Source organism: Nycticebus coucang, chromosome 5, assembly GCF_027406575.1.
Source record: "Nycticebus coucang isolate mNycCou1 chromosome 5, mNycCou1.pri, whole genome shotgun sequence".
In the NCBI taxonomy this organism is placed as follows: domain Eukaryota; kingdom Metazoa; phylum Chordata; class Mammalia; order Primates; family Lorisidae; genus Nycticebus; species Nycticebus coucang.
The window spans coordinates 117098425-117114154 of NC_069784.1; positions in this window are offsets into that span (position 1 = coordinate 117098425).

Genomic DNA, 15730 nt, shown 5'->3' on the forward strand with positions numbered 1-15730 from the left:
TAACATTACTGATGATGAGTATCATTATCATTAATTAGTTCTTTACCAACATGGGAATGTTTCCAAAATGTTAATATTTAGTAGAATGCTTGCTAAAGTTTCACATTCACCCCTCCCTCTCTTTGGCAGAGGGGCTACACTGGCAATTCTAGGTCAAAATAAAGATGTTTCCTTCCACTCACAGTTTGATAAAGATGTTTATATGAGATTAATATTTAGTTTTATTTATCAAAATCTTTTCAGCATGTCCAATATGATTAAAAAATGTTTGGTTCTTTTCCTTCAATTGGATACAGTACTAAATTACATTAACGGATTTACAAACCTTGCTACAGGCAAGCTTTTGTAATAATTCTTATTTGATCATAAAACTTTAATTCAATGTTTTTTATCATCTTTAAAAAATATGGACTATTTAATATTTACTATCTACTAGAGTATAAACTTTATGGGGATAAGAATTTTTGCTTTTCTTTATTATTATATTTTCAATTCTTGAAATGATACTCTGAACAAAATAAGAACTAGATATGTTTTTGTTGGTGAATGCATAAATGAATGACTGAAAAACTCAGTAATTTCCTTCTCTTTTTCTTCCTTAATTTTCTTTTATTTCCAGATACCTTTTTGTTATTTGGATCTTGCAATTATGACAAGAAGAAGAAATGATGAAAGCTTTATTATATTTTCTAACATTTGAAATATTTTCTATAATTTTTGTTCTTGGGCATTTAATGAACTTACTCCTAAAACAATCGGAGTTGTAATTGCATTTTTTATAAATTTTTTTGTATACCTGTTTCATGATCCAAATCAGGTTGTCTGAAAATACTAACAGCCTTTATTTTCTTCTTTAATAAATCATTTACCACTTATTTCTTTTTATTACCATATCATATTAGCTAGAATTTTTAATGCTGTGTTCAATAGAAGTAGAGAGAGTTAGAAAATATATATTCTCAATTTCAAAGGGAACTATTTTAAAATTTTATTGCTAAGTATTATATTGACTATATGTGACTATATGTTCTTTTTATAGACATTTATTAAAGAAGTTCCAATATTGATAAGATATATTTTTTAGCCAAGAATAAATTTAAACTTTTATAAAATATTTTTTCTAATCTGAGATATTTTTACTGTTTTTCTCCTTTTGTGATGTGTGATACTTTGCAGATTCTTTTTTTAAATGTTAGTTGCCTAATTGCCTTAGCCTTTGTTGTATAAAATCAATTCAGTCATAATGAATTCATCTTTTTTTATGTATAACTAGATTAGATTTATAATTTTTAAAAGAATTTTTACTTATTGTCCTTTTTAATTATCAACATGCTACTCATGTTTTAATAGCAAGTTTATACTGGAAAAATCGAGGATCAATTTTTTTTTCTTTTTTAGCATTTTACATATAATATTGAATATTGTTTCATGTTTTTAACAATTTTTAATACATTTTAAGGTAAGAAAAGAGAGTAAATATTCAATTATCCCATCTTTTATACTTAGCATTGTAATAGCCTTTATTGTTTTTAGTTTTATGTGAATTCAAATTACTATCTGGGTTCATTTTCTGTAATAATTTTGTTTATTATTTCTTGTAAGTCAAGAAATAACAAATATTTGCTCTTAACAAATATTCTTGATTTTGAGTATTTGGAAATGTTTTATTTTATCTTTGTATTTGAAACATATCTTTATTAGATATGAGTTTTGCTAGGTAATTTTTTTTTTCCTTTCAGCACTTTGAATATACTATATCACTGTCCTTTCTGAAAAGTCAACCATTAATCTTGGATTTTTTTTGTCTATGGAAAGTTCCTTGTCTTTGGTTTTAAGATTTTCTCTTTGGGCTCAGTGCCCATAGATCAGTGGCAAGGCCACCGGCCACATACGCCAGGGCTGGCGGGTTCAAACCCAGCCCGGGCTGGCTAAAAACAATGACAACTACAACAAAAAATAGCTGGGCGTTCTGGCAGGCATTTGTAGTTCCATCTACTTGGGAGGCTGAGGCAAGAGAATCGCTTAAGCCCAAGAGTTTGAGGTTGCTGTGAGCTACCACAGCATTCTACTGAGGGCAACATAGTGAAACACTGTCTCAAGAAAAAAAAAAAAAAAGATTTTCTCTTTGATTTTGACTGTAAACATTTGGATATAAAATGTCTAAGTATGATCTAACTTGGAGTTTATTGATCTTGTTGAATATATACATTAATGTTTTTGACAAATTTGGGATTATCACTATTTCTTTGAATATTTTCTCTGTCCCTTTATTTCTTTTCTCTCCTTTTGGGATTCCCATTATACACGTGTTTGTGCACTTTTTGCTCTCACATCTTTCTCTAAAGTTCTGTTCATTTGTCTTCATTCTTTTCTTTCTTCTTAATAGTTACTTAATTTTTATGTATGGATCTATTTTCAAATTTGCTATTTGTTATATCTACAAATTCAAATACACTGTTGAACCCCTTGGATACATTTCTAATTTTGGTTATGTTTTCTAACGCTAGAATTTCCATTCTATTCTTTTAAGAACTTTGTATCTCTTTATTGGTAAGTCTCTATATGATGACATATTATAATCATTCATTCCTTCTTTTGAGTCTTTAAACATAGTATCTTTTAGTATTTGAAGGATCTGTAAGAACAGATCTGATTGCTTTTTCTGTTGAGTCTAACAAAGATAATTTCTGATGCTTGCATTTTTTCCCCTCCTTGCATGGATCATATGTTCCTGTTTCTTTGCATATCATGTAATTTGTTGAAAATCAGACATTTTAGATAATGTATTGCAATAATTCTCCTGCCCTGTGGGGCTGGTTGCTTGCTTGTTTGCCTGTTTTTTGATTAGTGACTTTGATGGATTATTTCAATGAAGTCTATTTTCCCTGAAGTTTGTAGCATCTGTTGGTACCTTTCAGAAGACACACACCACTCTGGCCAGGTATCCAGTAAACCTGACCCTCATGTTCCAGGGGTGGCAGTGGATTTAAACTGGCTCTTTTTGACTCTTGTTCCCTTATATTCTTATCAAACTACTGGCTAGTATGCCTTGAGTATTAGTATTACACATAGCTGTGAGCCTCCACTACTTGCTGGCTAATTACTCAGTTGTTTTGGATAATGCCCTGAGCATAAGTTGTTCACTATATAATCCAATTAAACTGCAATCTCCCTGCTGAGGTAGTCTAAGAGGTCCATCTTTGGAACTCGCTTTGATCCCAGGAGGACTCTTTAACAGTCTCTGTTCCTGGTTCTTTCTATTAAACTTCTAGCTGCTCTATTAATTTGCTCATTGCTGCCATGGAGTTTTGTTCATGTTGTGGCATTGTTACTTGTTGTTTGCTGCTAATCGTTTACCACCATAGTCTTCATTTAATTTGACAAAACTGATAGGCTAAATATAATCACTTCATTTTCCAAATAAAGTCAGTTCCATTAGAGAAAACTATGAAACTCTCTATTCTTATAGCCTGCTTCTCCCATAGCCATGTGTAAATAAATAGACATATACACCCACTATATGTGTGTGTAGTATATATACATATATATGCATGCTGTATGTACAGAGGGTGCCAAAAAATGTATACACATTTTAAGAAAGGAAAAAACTTGTATATACTAACATTTGTTATCTTATGTGTTGTATCATATATCTCTTGTAATTGCAAAAGTCAAATGTGATGTGAGTTTTATACTTTGAATGCAGTTTTTTCTTTTCTTAAAATGTGCATACATTTATTTACTATGTTTGTTTGTACTTTCTTTCTCTCTCTCTCGATATATTTATATATATGGCCCCATATACTGCTGCAGCAATACACTAATGCTTGGGGCAGGGACAGAGGCCCACTTTTCTAAGAGCGATGCTTCTGTTCTGTGAGTACAGTATTGGGCTGGGACGATAATCACAGGTCTTCTCCACTTTCAGATTAGGGGGCCGTTGTATATTATAAGTGTCCACTTTTAAATTTTGATGCAATTATATATGAAAATATATATGAATATATATATATTTCTGTTAATGTTTATTAATTTATGTTTGTTGCAACAAAACAACATACTCTGTGTAATTCAAAATAATTAAAGTTTTTGAGATTTGACTTACAGTTCAGAAAGTGGCCCATTTTGCTAACTACACCATTCACAAGGGAAAGAATGTGTATTTTCCTATTTTGGGATGGATATTACATAAATGTGAATGAACTCAACCTGTTGATAGTGTCTCTCAGGTATTTCACATCTTTATTGGTTTTATGGCTGTGTGTCTTATCAATATTTAGACATGTATATTGAAATCTCCAATTATAATTATAAATTTGTTTAGTTATCCTTTGATATATCAGTTTTTATGTGATTTTTAAGCTTTGTTATGAAAAGTATACTCATTAGAAGTGTCTTCTTGATTTAAAAAATCCAGAAAAAATTATAAATTTTCTTCTGAATAATTTTCTCCCTAAAAATATTACATTTTCTAAAATAAAGTTTGTTCTAATATTCAGTAGTACATAAAAATGAAATAAGCCACAAATTCCAATATTCTCCAGTGTATTAAAACAAAATATATAGTTTGTCTGATATTAGTATAGCCATTCTAGCTTCATTTTGGTTATTTTTTGCATAACATACTTTTTTTCATCACTTTTTAAAATTTAATGTATCTATGTTATGGTATTTCAATTATGATTATTTTAGGCAGTTGAGATTTGAGTCATTAATTTTATTTCATCTGGAAATGTTTGCATATCATTGGACATATTTAAACCATTAATATTTAATATAATTTAAAGTTAATTTTTTTGGAATTTAATATATTTCTGTTGAGTTCTATTTGTTTTTTCTATCACTCTATTTTCTTCATTTTTGCCTTCTTTTGGGTTTGAGTATTTTAAAATTCCAATTTCCTTTTTTAGTATTGCCTTATTAATTTTGCCTGTCTTAATTTTCATTCTTTGTTCTAGGGATATAATGTGCACTTTCAAATTGTCATAATCTAATTTCAGATCATGTTCATACTTGCAATGTAAGAAACATAATAATATAGTGCCATTTTTCTCTTATCTTTTTTATTTTTTCTATATATTTAAATTATATATATAATATATGCCCAGCAATTTATAATAAGTTGTCATATTTTGCAAATCAATACTATTTAATTAAAATAAAGAGATTATAAAGTCTTTTATATATCTCCAGATATTTATCATTTTGAACATACTTTATTCCTGTATGTGTATTGAAATTTTCATCTGAGATCATTTTCCTTCTGCCTGAAGAACTTTTATAAATATTTCTTACAGGATGGATAAGGATTACTCATAATTTTAATGAACAATATTTGCTGCTGTTTTCCTAGAAAAAATTTTGTCTTCATTTAAAAAATATTGTTTCATTGGGTATATTATTTCAAGGTGAAATATTTTGTTTTGTTTTTTCAATACACAAACAACAATAATGTGTTTTGTGATTTGTGGTAATTTTTGAACCTGAGGGTTTACAGGATTTCACACACTGAAAAATATATAATCTTCATTTCTTCAAATAGTTTTATTTCTCTGCAACCTCTTTTATTCACCAGGACATCAAGATTGTGTGTTTTATATCACTATATATTGTTCTGTATATGCCTGAGGCGCTTTTTACTATTTCAATCTTCTTTTCTCTCTGTTTAGTCTGGAGTGCTTTTATTCCTATGTGCTCAAGTCCATTGTTCTATTCTACTTTGGAAAATAAACTTCAGTTAATATTATTCAATTCCTTTTTCATTTTAGATATTCTTATTTTCATCTCTCAAACTTTGACTTAGGTCCTTTTCTTTTTCTTTTTCTTTTTTTTTCCCCTAGATTCATGTGAGGGTACAAACAACCAGGTCACAATATTTGAATGTTAGGTAGTGTTTCTCTTGTAGTGTGTCCTGCACCCAAAAGGCGTGTCATACATTCCTACATTGTGCCCATTACGTCGGAACACCCCAACCCCCTCCTTCTTATAGTTCTCTTTTTAATATAACTTCTGTCTTCTTGCACAGTGAACATATTTATAATTCTTGTTGACATACTATGTAATATTAAATATTTTATCCTCTAATAATAATTTTTCCTTGTTCTTCCAACATTCAATGCATATAAGTGATTGTCTATCCAAGGACATGCCACAGAGCAGTGATTCTCAAACTGTGCAATGAAGAAAAATATTTTTATAAATTTTTATTTATTGTGTCCAATTCATTAGGGCTCAATATCTTGTAAATAACTAAAAATAAATTATAGCAAACAAAGAAATAAGGAATAGAGTTCATTGGAAAAATAACAAATACAATAATATCACAGCACTATTTTGTTAAATGGGTATGTAGCCCTATATTAATTTGAAATATAAAAAAAAATTTTAAATGGCTATCAAATCTTCTAAAACATTTTCTAAGCATTACTCTTAATTCCTACATGCATCTCATCAGGAAATAATAGCATGTGATAGTGGGCTACCCCACAACTCACGTTCTGAGTTGGTATTCTCTTGAGTTCATATGACTTACTACACATGAAACCAGTGGAGGTGGGTGGGTATGGATTGCCTGGGAAAGTATGTTCTTAATTAAGATGGGTTAGTAAAAGAATAACCAACAGAAATAAACATCTGTCCTTCATACTCCTTCCTTGTGTTTAATTATTGACTTTCAAAGATGAGAAAAAAATGTATACATGTTTACGTGAAGAAAAGTAACTGAACCACTTCAAGGTAATCTCATAAATGTAGACTTCCCCTTTAAATCTTATTCATTTATGAGCTCTGACTCTGTCCTATTGATTGAGTCAGGTTCTTTACAGAGCTTAAGTCACTGCCTGGAAATCACTTAAGAAAGAATACTCTAGAGATGGGGTAGGCAGAGGGAGCAAATATCAGATTTCTCTTTTGGGCCAGTATAGTTTTTATCAAATAGAATCAAAACTGCTAAAAAGGCTTACATTATATTATTAAATATAAATAATTATCTGTTTACTTTTATATTTTATTTAATCTATTAATACCATGAAATAATAAAAGTTTTATTTGTGAAAATAATTCCTTTATTAGAATTTGGGAATTTTTTTGAAATCACATTATTTAAAAAAAGATATGCTTTTAAACTACAAACTACATCCACTGTTGGGTTCTCTTATTTGAAAAGTGATGTAAAATTTATTAAAACAAAATAATTGGTTGCATTTGGCATTTTTAGAAAAATTAATATTACAAAAAAAGATCACAGTAGAATTTGCTGTGTGTATATATTATTCCTGTGTTATTACAATAAGAAAAATGCTATCAACATTTAATATTTTGTAAATATTTCCAAATAAAATGCAGGACACCATTTAAGTTTGAATATCAGAAAAAAGACAAAACAATTTTCATTCAAATATGTCTCATACAGTATTTTTATTTGCTAAACTGGCAACCCTACACTTTTTTAAAAGTCATATTCATTTTTAGAGATGTAATGATTGTTAAAGGTCTAATCCCTGAAAAACTTATGTAACTGATGAAAGAGCATTTAATTTTTAATATGCACCTCTCCAGAGCTTTTACCCTGTGTCACCAAATAAGGGGTCATATATTTTGATAGCACAAGTATAAAATGTTGAAGACATTATCAGACTAAGTTGACTTCATCACCCAATTAGCTGAGAACATGGAGGACAATTGCCTATAAACTAGAACAGACCCACAGTAAACATTCTGTAAGTAAAGAAATAGGCCTTGTATTAAGTTTCTGGAATTTGGTGGATGATTATTACCATGGCACAAGCTAGATTATACTAATGATACAAAAAGTATTACTATCCAAGTGAAATCTTTAGTACTTTTATGATAACTCAAATTATTATACTTTAGATTAAATTAAAAACATAAAGCAACTAATTTTTTTGGGGGGGGGCAAGAGTCTGACTTTGTCACCCTTGGTAGAGGGTCATAGTGTCAGTTCACAGCAACCTCGAACTCCTGTATTCAAGCAATCCTCTTGGCTCAGCCTCTCGAGGAGCTCTACAGGAGCCTGTCACAAGGCCTTGGCCTCACAGAGTGCCAGGATTACAGGCTTGAGTCAAATTTTTTTTTTTTTTTTTTGACAGAGTTTCACTGTGTTGCCCTGGGTAGAGTGCAGTGGTGTCGTCTTAGCACGCTGAAACCTCAAACCCGAGTTCAAGTGATCCTCTGGCCTCAGCCTCCCGAGTAATTGGGATTAAAGGCATATGCCATAACACCCAGCTAATTTTTCTGTTTTAGTAGAGATGACAGGGTCTTGCTCTTATTCAGGCTCGTCTTCAACTCCTGACCAAAAGCAGTCCTCCTTCGGCCTTCCAGAGTGCTAGGATTACAGGTATGAGCCATAGCATCTGGCGTAAAGCAGGTAAATTATTATAAAACCCTCTCATGCTTTGATAGGAATTTAAATCTAGTTTTGCCATTTTTTATGTCTATATAATCTGATAAGTAATGTCTTTATGAAGATTGGAGAAAAAAAATAAATGTCCATACGTATTTATACCAGCAGTTCTCAACCTGTGAGTCGCGACCCACAGAAACTGTATTAAAGGGTTGTAGCATTAGGAAGGTTGAAAACCACTGATTTATGCCCTTCATGTAATTCTTTGAGCAGCACCCCAAAAATTAAATTGAATTTGTGCATTTGTTGTTATAAATTATGAGAGGAACAACTTCTGACTCTTTTACAGTAGCTTAGTTATATGATATGTTAGATATTTGGAAGAATACATTTAGTTGTGTAAGAAGATTATCCACCTGAGTTGGAGGAAAAGTTGACAGCAGCATTTTCTTTTAGAGACGTTTTCAGGGTTATTAGTTTTCTGCTATCAGATCCAAATGGAGAAATTTCCCTTAGTTTAAAGAAATAATAAGTCCAAGTAATTATCTTATTAACTGACAAGTTAGCAGAAGACGAAGTATTAGAATCAATGCGATGTGGATGCAGTTGAGAGTAACTAATGCCAGGACGGGCCCACTGTTGAGCCATTGACATCAAACGTCTCGTAATCCTCATAGAGTTTCATTGGTAATAAGGCCACAAATGTAGCAATTTTGTCTTAGCCAATCATGGTGGATATTCTCAGTTCTGTGTACATATTGCTATGTTTTCCACAGAACTTTTTTTATTTTTATTTTTTTTAATAAATGTGTTCATGCCCCTCACACAGAAATTATAATTCAATAAACTTAAAGTTTCACTAGTGATTTTCAAAATCATATCAGCCCTGATAGAAATTCTTTATGGTTCATCACAGTTCAATTCACAGTCGCCAGGATGTAAACCCAAGTGCCCATCAACTCATGAATAGGTTAATAAACTGTGGTATATAATATACCATGGAATACTATTCAGCCATAATTGATGGAAAATTTACATCTTCTGTATTTACCAGAATGGAGTTGAATAAAATTCTTCTTAGTAAAATATCACAAGAATGGAAAAGCAAGTATCCAATCTATACAATACTAAAATGAAATCAATAAACAACTACACTCCCACATGAGAGAAAAACAAAATCAAATCAAGTGGGAGGTAGGGAGAAGAAGAGAAAGGGAGAGAGAAGAAGGGAGGGGGATTAGTAAACTCTCACCTAATGGGCACAATGTAAAAGTGTACAGCACACCCCCTGGGTGAAGGTCTCAACTACAACTCGAACTTTACCTAACAAATGCAAACAATGTATTCTAATCATTTGTACCCTTATATTGACTTGAAATTACAAAATAAAAAAGAAATTCTTTATGGTTTGCTTTATACATCATAAGGCATACTCTTGGTTTGAAGAACTGAAATATGCCGAGAGCATGCCTTGCTAAAAGGCACTGAGCAGCATGAAAGTAAGGTGGGTGTTCTCTTATCTTTATCTAGACATATTTCTAAAACTTACTCAGAAAGTAAAGAGAAAAACGAAATTGAAAAAATTATGAAAAGCATATGGGAAGAAAGTTTAAAAGATTAAAAATATATGAAAAGCCAAATAAGACTCCAGTTCTGGGTGGCACATATGGCTCAAGGAGTAGGGCACGGGCCCCATGGGTTCAAACCCGGCCCTGGCCAAAAACTACAACAACAACAAAAAAAGAGGACTCCAGTTCTTCTGGACACATCACCTGTGGAAAATGGCAGATGTGGTATCACACTCCAGTTAGAAGGCATCATCCTAGTGCAGTGGTTCTCAGCCTGTGGGTCGTGACCCACAGGAACTGTATTAAAGGGTCCCAGCATTAAGAAGGTTGAGAACCACTGTCCTAATGGTATAGACACAGAACTTGATCAACAGGAAATGATGGCCATTACATCATGTCTCTCAACTATCACGCTTTAATAATTAACTTTTATTCTTCAATTTCGCCTATTTTTATCACATATCCAGGCTGGTTTCTTTGGTTATATTTAACTACCTAAAAAAAATGGACTTAAATAACGACATTTAAAATGTCATATCTTATTTAGCTCTTTAAAAACTTCATAGAATAAAGAGAATGCATAAAATAGCAAAGAAAACTGAATATTAAAATTTCTTCTCAATAGACAGGTTGTATATGTTATAAATTGGTTAATGATTTATTTGATCCACATAATTATTGACTGACACTACAAGAGGAGAGAAACTCTGTTTTTTAAAAATGTGTGTTGGGGTGATTTAAATTACTTAAACCCTGAAAAAAATTCCCACTGTACACAAACATTGCACTTGTTTAAACATTGAAGCTCCTTGGAGTCACTGAATATCACTAATAAAAAATGGAAATTAGTTCTGTGGAATATTTTAAATTTGCCTTGAGGGACATTGTATTGAAGAACAAACATTTTAAACAACAATTCAGGCTAAAATAAATATGCTATCCATTGTAATTTCAAAAATGTGTCCATTTAGAATAACATTTTTGACTTCAATAAGTCCTGAAAACCCCATATTAACTTACATGGGTATTTACAGTCCTTATTTTAATTAATACAAATTTAATTTCTTCACACTATCTTTATGATTATACTACTTGAACAAACTCATTTGAAAAAAGATACAACAATTAAAATATTAAATACTATCTTATTGCCTTTTTCGCAACTTTCTAATATTTATGAACAGAACTTACTTTCTACCGGTGGCAATCTATAAAAGTCAAAAAATACCCACAATACATGACCAGAGAGTCACCTTCATTTCTAATTCCAGGCTCTCTTACATACGCGTGTACCTGCCTAAACACAGTGATCATTTATTTATTCTTTCCCTTAACTAATTTCAACAACATTGCTTGGTATTTCTAGAAGTCTTTCATTTTTAACAGGTTCTAGATTTTCCTCTTATACTTGTTCTAATTTCACTACTCTATTTTATACTGAAAGATTTTTTATTTGATGTCATAAGCCCCATAAATATTTCAACAAAAATCTCACCTGAGAGGACAATATAGAATCTATAATACGCATATTTAAGGCAAAGTGGTTATGTGGAATTAAAATCAATAATTTAGCGAGTACCTTTTAATGAATTATTGTGTGTACTTCTCACCAAAAAAGGAGTTTTTTCCTAGAGGGCTCAGTAGCATGACCATAGAATGATCTAAATTGATTAGATGTATTTATAATAAATCATTTAATTCCTGTCAGAGGAAAGAAGTAATTGTAGAGTCTGTAACTAAATTACAAGCTTTTTTGCTAGCATCATCTTTTTTAAAGTGGAGTAGTTTATCCTGTCAGGATAAGATAACTGTTCTTTTTATATTCAAGATAATATTTCACCTTCAGCATGCTTGACTGTGGGTAATGGTGAGCAGAAAATTTTTATTTAGTTGTGATTCTTTGTGAAATTTTATTCAAGTGTCTAAATTTATGATAAGATATTTTTAGACACGTGGACAATGTTTGATGCATTGTCATTTTTATTTTAAGACTATTCCTAGTATTTCTTCAACATGTTCATTCTTGTGATTCAATGTTAATAGAAATAGTCAGTTCTTTGATATGTGCTATTCAAAAGATGTCTTTCTGCTAAGATGGAAATCCTTCACAATTTATTTTTATTTCCCTATCTTCTTGGTTATCATATGTGGATAATCTCCTCAGAAGTAAGTATTAGCATTTAAGGTAATAAAAACATATGGCAATCCTTTAAGCCACACTTAGTTAATAGATCGTATTTTACAAGCCAGTTTGTGTTTATCCTAAGATAACATACTTTACTTGAAAACATAATTATTTGGTGACAGATATACTAGCTATAAAATGTATGTGTTTTTTTAAACTAAATGTAATAAATGCATTTCATAGGTATATGAAAAACAATAAAGTAAATTATGATCTGCAGGAGAGCTTTTAACTAGTATATATTTCAACTATTCAAGTTTCAATTTATTAAATTTTTATGTGCACATTCCAATATTACATGTAATATTAGAAGCTATGATTAGAAACCAGCCTGAGGAACTAGATGAATCACAGGGTTGCTAATAGGATATTAAGTCCTTTGCATCTACATAGTCATTTGGTTGAAATCTAGCCAACATTATAGGACACCATATTATAATCTGCTAAATGAAATGATTATCTTACAAGACTCAGTTATATTGAAGAGAGGGCTACTTTCTTCATACTCACCAACATAATCATTGTAAGATTAAAGGTAGTGCATTTTATACCAACTCATGACTCTTGATACTGGCTCTCTAAAAAATCAATAAAGGTCCTTAATTGGCATATAATGTAGGAGAGTTTTGTGTGATATAAACATTAGAATAGAAAGAACTATACATTTAAATAACCAGTACCATAACAATATTTTTAGAGACACTTACGTTCTTCATATGTCCTAACTACAATATAACAATATGGAGATAGAGCTCAAATATGATAAATGAAGATGCACTAAAATGATCAGTGAAATTATTAATCCAATTATGTGTCTCTTTAATACATTTAATGATAAATATAAAGAGAAACAAAATAATACTTATTAAATCTGAAATAATTTCTGTGATGCAAAAAGATGTATTTTACGCTAGGGTAATAATTACAGGTGTTTATAAAAAATTATGACCAAAATGTGTAGGTTTGGCTTAATATTTGTGACAAAGTATAACATTAAAATATTATTTTGATTTTATTTCATATTTTTCTATTAGTCTTTATTCATCCTGTCTTATATCTGTGAGAGAATAGTTTTAACATGCTCCTGGCATAAAGTATAAAATATGTTGAAAGATAAGCACTTTTTAATGTACTTCTGGGCGTTAAGAACATGAACAGTTCTCTAATTCATTAAGTTGCTAGTAATTCTCTTCTGATGAAGAAATTTGCCAGTGGCTGTGATCTCGGCTCATAACCAAAGTAATGTGATGGATTTCCATGAGTCATACACAGAAATTAGCCCCATTAATCCATAGTAGTCGTTTTCAAACTTACTTTACACCCCAATATACCTAGAGAATTTCAAATCTTTCACTGTCCTTAGTTGTTCAGTAAGAAGTAAATATCAAATAGTGGTGGGATTGTAGACTATTTCAAAATTTCTTCAAGATTGGGGTGTGGTTGTGTCACATTGTCATTTCACCTTCAAGTATCACTATTTCTAGAACTGTTTCTGATATTCTAGGAGGATTTTTAAAGTCTTAGGTCCATAGCTGTATGGAATTTCTTCTTACACGCCTGTGATATTTATTACTTTGTTCATTCAGAAAGCTGAATTGTCTCTTATTTTATGTACAATATTATCAATTTTAGAGTTTTTTGTTTTTGGTTTGCTTTTTCCAATTGGTTGCCCTGTAGATTCCTAGTAAAACTCTTCAATGAAAAGGATTGTGATCTATGCTTGTTTTAAGTGAACACAAGTAAAGTAGGGCTGGAGAAAGCTGGATGGGACTGAATAGGACTTTAAGAGGCCAGGAAAATGGATCCACTGCTGAGGAACCAGGAAAGGGGCAGTCTCTTACCTAACACAGTAACTGTGTTTCAGACAAGAAGCTGAAAAAACTGTGGAATCTTTAGTCAGAGATGTATAAAAACAGAGCAAAAAACTTCAATAATATAACACATATTTCCCCCCAAATTCTCCATCCCAGGGGACAGAAGTGTGAAAATGGGTCTTCTTTCTGTCATGCCTGAAAGCTTCTTACTACTAGATGGAAATAGCTCCTTTGAGTTGATCATGAGGCCCCTCGTGGGTAAGGATTGGAGATCATTGGTGGCACATCTGGGTTATGGTTTACATGAAGAGGTCCAGATGTTTTTCCTCTTGCTCCCTCACCCACCTGGGATAAGAGGTCTGGGTATATAAGGAGAATGTGCTCGTTTGGGTTAGACTTGGGTTCAATGCAAAAATAGAGAACAATGCTCAGTACAAGGACTCTGACTTATATCAGTTTTCCTTGCTATCTAACAGTAAGAGATGTGCATTGGGATTCAATACCATCAATTTTGGACACAAAGTTTAATTTGATACAAATTGCTCATTTATAGACTATAGAAAAGAGATTCCTGTAAATGAATAATGAATGCCATTATAGGGAGGGAAAAATAATTTTTCCCTCTTCCATATGAGTTCTTGGCTGGGATGAACATAAGACAGATTAAGAAGAGAAAAAGATACGTTTATTTCATCTGTGCATGGGAGATACCCAAGGAATGAATAAAGTATTTTTCCAAGAGGTAGTTGAAACTTTGGCTTGTACAACATCATCAGCTAAAAATAATAAATTTTTAGAGAAGTGATAAGACGCAGGAGAAGGACTTTAAGTCTTTAGGGATATCAGATTGTGGGAAGGGAAATATAATTGTCTCTTACTCATGCAAGGTAAGTTCCACCATCTTTGGCTGATGCCTGAAACCAGAGAGATTACCTATTTCTATATATGCTATGTTTTTTCCTTCATGCATCCCTATGATAAAGTGTAAGCAGCAGATCCAGCATGTCTGGTAGTTTTTATATTTTTCAGTTCAAGCTTTATTCATGAATCTGTGTAGCCATCCCTTGCTTGTAGTAATAGCTTGGTGTTACTCATTTCTAGGGATGGCTTCCTGAAGTCTACATATAGGCTCAGGGCTTATGTGTAGCTTATCATCTGCTAAATGAAATGACTATCTTACAAGACTCAGTTTTATTGAAGAGAAGGCTACTTACTTTATACGTTTCATTTAGCAGATGATAAGCCATTTCATTTAGCAGATGATAAGCTTATGTAAGCTTTGAGTCTATATGTAGACTTCAGGAAGCTATCCCCAGAAATGAGTAACACCAAGCCATTACTTGTTGAAAGTAGGCATAACACATTGCTGTCATGGAGACATGTCCTGTTCTTGTCTTCTACCCATAAATTTCATGCCTTTTTCATCTTATCATGCACCATGGCCATAACTTTTGCAGTTGTGAGATGCAGAACAAAAGTAGCACACATTTATTTTTCTTTCTTCTCAACTTCATGGTCAGATCATTTGGTCTTACCAAAGATCTCAACAACTTCAGAATGCAATTTTCTTTCTTTAGTAAGATGAGGACTTTCACCTTTTGACTTAAAGGAAGCATTTTATGGATTCTTTATGGTATAGACACATTACTAGAATCACTACTCTTGCACTTTGGGGCCATTATTCAGCAAAAATAAGGGTAACTTAAACACAAACACTGCAATAGCAGAGCAGTCCATTTGATAAACAAGTGACTATTAAGCGACTAATGGACAGGGAGCATAGACAGCGTGAATCCATTGG